General features: G+C 35.4%; 1 protein-coding gene across 1 annotated transcript in view; it reads left to right on the forward strand.

Annotated features, from left to right (window-relative positions):
* The first annotated feature begins 329 nt into the window (after positions 1-329).
* cacng8a (calcium channel, voltage-dependent, gamma subunit 8a) overlaps positions 330-8,455 on the forward strand; it is a 31,198-nt gene continuing 23,072 nt past the window's right edge. The window contains exon 1 of the mRNA XM_059350393.1: positions 330-651. The gene's annotated coding sequence lies outside the window, so the exon portion shown is untranslated. The remainder of the gene's footprint in view (positions 652-8,455) is intronic.

Below are 8,455 nucleotides of genomic sequence, written 5' to 3' on the forward strand. Positions count from 1 at the left end.
TGCCTCCCTTTATATTATTATAATACAATGTTTTTTATTGTATTGTATTTATTTCTCTTTTTGTTTTGGGAGTTGTCTTTTTTGAGGTTCTTTGTTCTAATGTAACCTTTAAAAAACAAAAATGTGGAAAACAGCTGTGGAATAACTTATGTCTTGCACTGATGTTTATGAATGCTGATTTCCAGTAAAAAAAATATATTTAACAAAAATCAACATGCTATTAGACCTAATAGGATGCACAGAAACACACCAACATCCTCTCTCTCTCTCTCTCTCTCTCTCTCTCTCTCTCTCTCTATACACACACGCGCACAATCACGCGCGTTGCCTCCACCTGCACCAGCACCGGCTGCAAAAGTTGCTCTTGCAAAGGTAAGCTCCTAACTGATCAAAATATTTCTGCTTTTCTAATAAACCGATCGTTTATATCTCGTGCATTAACGACGTGACAGCGCTGTATAGGCACGCGCAGCGAGGCTCGCGCCACATGTACATCCAGCTGCATGTACACATCGTGCTCGTGATGCAACCAGCTGGGAGCGACCGCGCAGCGCGTTCAATTTGCATTTGTGTTCATTTTTTAAAAAGTGTTTTTCTGTTTTAAAAACTGCTTTTATTAAAGAAAGCTGCAGAGTGAAGAAGACTTGCAAGGTAAGGCTTCACCTGAGAGGGAAAATATCAATATGTGAAGGATGCAATGTCACTAGCAGCTGTTATGAAACTGTTGTACAGGAGCAGGAGATACATCTTAATGCATATTATGTTTAAAATAAACTCATCACGACAGATCCTCCATTTCATAAATGATTATTATACATTAATGAGTGAAATAATCAGTATTATTTATAATAAATGAGGATATAACACCTCCATGTTGACCAGTAAATGTGTAGTTTGTTCTGTTCTTTGTTGCAGAACATTGTGTATTATAGTATGTGTAGGTTTCAGTGTGCAGGCGGCATGTACAGAGTGTGGGCTCCAGCCAGGAGTCTGCATTTAGATTTTCTCTGACTGAGTATTGAATATTAGTGAAGGAGCAAGCTGATCCTGCTTCCTACCTATCCACTTTCACTTTGCTACAGCTCAGGCTGTGCACGACATCAATATCTTTGATTCATACCCGAAAAGATGGAAGAAGAAGTTCGAATAGTGTCTCTGTAAATTCCCATTTACTCAAATGATAATGTAAAGTCAGATATATTAAAAATAATGCCCATACTGCTGTATAATATAGTCAAAGAGACCACAAGGCAGAAAAAAATTATCCTAGTGGCATTATTATAATACTCTTGCAGGATTGTTAGTGTTTGTGAACCTTGTTTGTGAGCCTCAATACTATTATAATATTATATTATATATATAATTTTAATAGTTTTAATACAGACACATTCAGAGAGAGTGAAAGAAGAAAAAATAATATATAATTTTTAAAAATATTCTCCTAATGTGACTGTAAATTGGTAATTCTAAAACTCTTTCAACATTTTCAAAAATTTTAATAATATTATAATACTACTGCAGGATTGTTTTTATATGTGAACCTCAATACTCTTCTAAAAAAAATTAAAAAAATTCCTCAATCTCTTAATATTTAATAATATATAATATGTCCCTTTATATTATTATTATTATTATTATTATTTTAATAGTTTTAATACAGACACATTCAGAAAGAGTGAAAGAAGAAAAAAGAAAAATAATATATAATTTTTAAAAATATTCTCCTAATGTGATTGTGGAAAGTGGTCATTCAAAAAGTCTTTCAGCATTTCCTAAAATATTGTTAATATTATATAAACTCTGCTGTGTGTTGCTGTTCTAATCAGCAGCTCCTCCTCCTCTCCGTCCATGTTCTCCTGCTGCTCTGTATTCACGGCAGGATTCATGCCATCGCTGAATTCATGATTCAGAGCATGGCTGATTTGTCCTTGAACTTTCATCCTGTGCACCGCGGCATCTGTGGCGTTCCCGCCGCCGCCGCCGGCAGCAGCGAGCCCCTTCAACCATGTGTTTGTTCCATGTTGTGCTGCAGGAACCTTCCTGGTAATCCACACTGTCAGCCTGTGAAGCAGGTTTATTTTAAGGTGGATCTGAGCACAAAACAACAACGTATGAGTTCCTGTTTCTGTGCTGTTTGTTGTCTCTGATTGCAGACCCTCCTCTCCCGGGGGTCTTTGAAAAAGCAGCAATCAGACGAGAGCTGAGTGTAATACTGAATACTCTTCAGCTGCTGCTCATGACCGCTAGATGGGCCGTCCAGGAGAAATCAGACCTATTACATCATTTATAAAACTCACAGGCTGCATGCAAACATTCGACTTGTCAGATATTTGTTTGGTGGGATTTCAGGTATTCGGTTTGTTTGTTTCAATGCTGCAGAATAAAATAATCCTTACAACTTAATGCTTTTAATTTAACCGAAAGACACATGTTGCACAGGTTGACAGTAGAGGTGTGAATCAGCGTATCGGCCCCACGATACGATTTTATCCTGATACTTGAGTCACGATATGATATTATGGAGATTTTAAGTAATTTGCGATATGGTGAGTATTGCAGTTTAACAGTTTAACTGTATTTTTATTCCACAAAATAAAATTCAAACAAGAACATTGCCTATATCTATAGACAATAGATGCCTATAGATTCCTTAGATCAGGGATGTCAAACTCAAAAACATAATGGGACAAAAATTAAAACTTGAATAAAATTGCGGGCCAACATTGAACAAATAAACCTTTTAATATATACCAAACATGTTTTGCTTTAACATTAAATATGGAACCAGCAACGCTTATAAACATACAATATATAACTAAATAGCGCAGACATGCAAAATCAAATTTCAAATAAAAATACATCAATGGCATTAATTTATTAAATAAAAATTAAATAAAAATCGTATGCCTCTTTTCTATTTGCATCCTTCTGATTTAAATATCAAAATAAAGTTTTTCAACAGGTTAATACATTTAAAAATAAAATGACAATAATAAATCTAGTATTAGCAGTAAAGTTGCCATATAATACCGGCGGGTCAGCTTTTATTGTACAATAATATAATAATTTGGTATTGCCTCGTGGGCCAAATAAAATTACACTGCGGGCCAAATTTGGCCCGCGGGCCAGAGTTTGATACCCTTGCCTTAGATCTTCTAGTTTCATATGATACCAGTTTCTCCAGTATGTATTATCTATCTATTTCTCCACTACGGCATCCAAAAAAACAAAAAAAAAACAGCAAAATTACTGACAGATGTCTGAACCCTAAATATCAATACTTGGCGGCTATGAATCGATGTAATATTGCCTTGCAAAATATCGTGATACTATGCTGTATCAATTTTTTCCCCCAGTCTATACTGCCTTTTGGCTAGTTTTGGCTTGTTTCCCTCAATGCCAATGTTAGCTGCTCTTTTTTAACAAAGAAAAAACGTGCATTCAGGCTGAAATCAACCATAGTTTCCTGTCAGGATTAAGCTACAAGCAGAAGAAAAGTCAGCTAGCTGCTAGGCTAATGTCTGCCGTGTAAAGTGACATAAACTGAACTACTACCTGCAGCATTTTGGCATCAATCTCAGCCGAGAACGCCGAAATGTTGATGCTGCAACCACCAACATAACCCAAACATTCGTATTCAGGACAGCTCTGCAGAAAATCTCAAGATTATATACTCTCAACTCTCTCAATACTCTCTCTTTATTAATTTTAATAGATTAGTTTGACGTGCATTAAACCTTTAAATTATGAAGACGTGAGCTGCTGCAATGCAATCACGTCTTGATGCACAAATGTACTGTAAAACCTCTGGGCGATTTTAAAATAAGCCCCTAAAACCTGAAGTTTTTCTGGAAATTCAACAGAAGTGTCAACGCTTCTACTAAATAATAGATTTTTCAGCCTCTGTAGCAGATAGAAATGAAATTCAAAAAGTATTTGAGAGCTTATACCTGTGGCTTTTATGAGAAGTTGAGTTTATTTGTCCAAACCTTCAATAAAGTTTCGGGTTTTTTTTAAATCAACGTGTTGCATTGTGACACTCACACATGTATTCTGATGCATTTCATTGGCTAAGAGACCAAAAATAGGTGTAAAAAACTACAAATACTACGAAACGACGTATCCACTTTCCCGGCTTTAATGGTAGAAATGAGGTAATGCTTTCCCGGCTATAATGGGTTAAGATACCACAAATCAGTGATAATGAGTTGGCCTCATCTGCTAGAATTCATTCCTGTGGATTTAGATCTTCTTTATCAGCCTTCAGCATCAATTTGACAAGGCTATCAATTGTCTGTCTGCAGATATTTGCACATTTTTTGATTGTGAAACACTGTATGAACAGCTGATAATGATCTGCAAAACTATGGTTCTGTCACAATTTAGTCATTTGCCCCGAGTTACTATTGGAGGAGGGATTCAAAACATTCATGCTCTGACGGCAAAAACATCCATATTCATGCTTTCAGTAGCTTTTTCAATAATCACAAGCGTTTTCTTCCCTGCAGACTCGTCAGTGCCTGAGCAGGAAACCAACATTCAGTCTCCAGAGCTTCTCTTTACAAACCTGTGAGTGACATCACAGATGACATGTCAAAGCAAAAGATATGTTCAAACGCTACATTAGCAAACTTCACACTTTCACTGGGACATTTTGAAAGTTTTTCACCAGCCAAAAAAAATCCAGCAGAGCAACATTAAATCTCTTATTATTATTATTCTTATTCCGTGGAGGGGGTGGAGGTGTTGGAGAGCTGGAGCCAGCGTTAGTGTCTATCTGGACCGACTCCTCGCTCACTTGCTGCCATAAAAAGCTTCATTTTCTGCCTGTGATTTTTGATTCATTACTTTGTGTTGAGTGAGAAGAGTTCCTGTCAGCGACTTCACAACAGCTCAATCTGCAGGGACGCGTTTGAAAGAGACGAGACGGGAAACAGTTTGAGTTTTAGACTAATTAGTCAGAGACGCTTCGACATGAAAATCAGTTTATCATTGGTGATTTTCTCCTGTTTTGTTTCGTCTGAACGTGTTTCTGACTGTGATAAAGTCATTCCAGTGGATCTTTAGCATTTTTGGTTGAAACTACATCTCAATGAGTTAGAATATTGTTTATTTATGTCAGTAATTTAATTCAAAAAGTGGAAATAACACATTATATAGATCAATTACACACAGAATGAAACATTTCATGTCTTAATTTATTTAATTTCTTCTGATTTTAATGATTATAGCTTACATTTAATGAAGACCTAAAATTTAGTATCTCAAAAAATTGTGATATTACAAAAGACCAATTTTAAAAAGTAAGTTTAATATGTAAATATTGGCCTCTGAAAAGTCTGTCCATCTATATGACTCAATACTTGGTTGGGGCTGTTTGACTTGAACTACTGGAAATTGTATTGATATGCAGCTGTACTCATATCCAGTCAAATATCAGTGTTAATAGTCCACCAAAGCAGAGACAGCTGGCAAAACACACTGGCAGAAAATGTACCCAGATGTCACTTTTTATTTGGTTGTTAATGTTTCACCAACAGTACAGAACAGAAACATTCAAGGGTCCTTGTGGTTTGTAGTAACCAAGACTCAAAATTATTATCAGCAGTGGTGTTTAGGTTAGATCTCTTACTTTAGTAAAAGTACTAATAGCACACTGTGAAAATTAATCCATTACAAGTAAAAGTCCTGCATTCAAAACTTACTGAAGTAAAAGTACAAAAGTATCAGCATCAAAATGTACTTAAAGTATCAAAAGTAAAAGTAATCGTTATGTAGAATGCACACACAGATTTATTTGTTAGATTTCAAATATATTATAGGATTATTATTAGTGATTTGCGTTAGGATAGAGCTAATTTGACTACTTAATATTACATTTTTAGGTTTTTTTTTTTTTTTTAAATGTCATGATCATGTTGTTTTTTTTTTTTGTTCAATCTTGACCTGAAAACTAACTAAAGCTGTCAGCTAAATGTAGTGGAGTAAAAACTACATCATTTATCATTTTTATTGATGCATTTATGTTAGCAACATTTAACTGTTGGGCTAATTTTAACTACTTAATGTACTGTTGAAAAATCACTTTAAGTGTATCATCTTAATATGTTAAATCTCGACCTGAAAAGTAACTAAAGCTGTCAGATAAATGTTGTGGAGTAGAAGTATAAAGTTACATAAACTGGAAATACTCAAATAAAGTACAAGTAGCTCAAAATTAAGTACAGTTAATTAAGTAGAGGACTTGAGTAAATGCATTAAATTCCACCACTGATTATCAGTCTAATTATTATTATTTTTTTTTAAAGGTTATTTCCTTTTGCTAACCCACTTTCATCAGCCCAAAGCCTTGCTGCAGCGTTGATGATGACCATAAATGAGACAATAATTCAGTAGCTGGTGCTCCCTGCGTCTCTCCGCCTCGCTCCACCAGCAGACTACTCTGGCGTTCGATCTCCTTCTGGTGAAATCGTCTCGTAGCAACAGGAAGTAGCACGCTAGAGTTAGCACGCTAGAGTTAGCAAGCTAGCGGACAGCTGGCTAGTTTCATGCTACCTGGTTACAGGAAATGAGATAGAAATGTGGTTTTCTACACTGTGTGGATGAAGTATTTAGTTGTTAAATAAAGTTGAATTTTACTCATTTGGTTGCTGGCTTGTTACAGAGACAGAGATCTACAGTCTTCAAATGAAGTTGTATGGTATAGGGTATTAATTTATTCATTTGTTTTATTACAGGGGTCTCAAACTCAAATTACCTGGGGGCTGCTGGAGGCAGTATCAAAATGAGCAATAAAAGACACAAAATGACCAAAAAAGACACAAAATGACCAAAAAAGACACAAAATAACCAAAAAAGACACAAAATTACAAAAAAAAGTCAAAAAATCACAAAAAAAAGACAAAAAATGACTGAAAAACACTAAATTACTTGGAAAAAGACACAAAATTACCAACAAAAGAAATAAAATTATCTAAAAAGACACAAAATTATTTAAAAAAGACACAAAATTACGAAAACAAGACACAAAATTTCCCAAAAATAGTAATTAAAGGGACCTTCCACACACAACACGGTAAAGTGCCATTCATACAAAACTCACATTAAACTTTCATTTTACACAGATGTGTTTTGTTTCGCCTGAAAATTTTTTTACCAGTGAATACCTCGATGACGGACAAACTTTGGGGGGAAAAAGTTTACTAAATGTGCAACAAGTTCTCCAAACTAAAGACAAGACATGATGTTTATAAATGCCTTAATTGTCAGGACAATATCGCTTGACAAAACTTCAGAAACAGTTACAAAATATCACTGTAAGATTTTTGTATTTGACACTATCAGATTAATAGTTTGTTGAAGATTTTGGTGCAAAAACAACATGGTTAAGGTTTGGGAAAGATCGTGGTTTGCGTTTAAGAAAATGCTTGGATAAGTGAAGGGAACAATTGTGACAAAACAAACTGTATATCATTTTGTCCACCAATTTACCTCTAAAGTTCTGGCTGTAAACTCCATGAGGCCAGTTTCAGTTTGATGATGATATACCAAGTAAAACTGGAGACAAGCTCAAATATATTTAGTATCAAATGATAGAACTGGATGGAACCCTCTTATATGTTAGATTTACAACATTTGTTCACATTTGTAACATTTACATTTTTTTATTTAGCATGATAGTGTTTTGAAAGTTAAAAAAAAGATTCAAAATGACCAAAAAAATACCCAAAATTACTAAAAGAAGACACAAAAAGACCCAAAATTACTAAAAAAAAGACACAAAATGACTAAAAAAAGACACAAAATGACTAAAAAAGACACAAAATGACCAAAAAAAGACACAAAATGAGACAAAATGACAAAAAAAAAAACACAAAATGACCAAAAAGACACAAAATGACAAAAAAAGACACAAAATGACATGAAAAGGATTACAAAATGGACAAAACAGCCCCAGACTCATAGAGTTAATGAAGATTTGTGGCTGTCTAACACTGATAGATGTGATTCCAGCAGATAGAAACATGTGTCTTCCCCAGGCGTTGGGATAAAGGTCTGATTCTGTCGTTTTTCTCTGGAGTCTCCAGAGGGAGTTTGTGGTCAGAAGCTCCTCTCGACGTGTTGTTGACGGGATCCCCTGCTGTGCTGCTGTCGATGCCTTTCATGAGGATTTTTTTTTGGTGCCCTGCAGTTTTCGGCAACAGCTTGCTACATAAAAAACTAAAAAAACAAGCAAACCTGACCCTGTGTCAGAGCTGACGGGGGTTTCTCTTCACTCTTGTTCTCCTTGTTGAAAATGTAGCATGTGAGTTCCTGCAGCCGCTGAGCAAGGCATCAAACCTGCAGCATGCATGCATACATACGTACGTATGTACGTACGTGCTGCAGACCTGTGGAGGAATCTGCTTTGTGCATCTGAGATCATGAAGCAGCACTAAACGTTTGTGATGCATCG

Source organism: Centropristis striata, chromosome 14 (assembly GCF_030273125.1).
Source record: "Centropristis striata isolate RG_2023a ecotype Rhode Island chromosome 14, C.striata_1.0, whole genome shotgun sequence".
NCBI lineage: Eukaryota > Metazoa > Chordata > Actinopteri > Perciformes > Serranidae > Centropristis > Centropristis striata.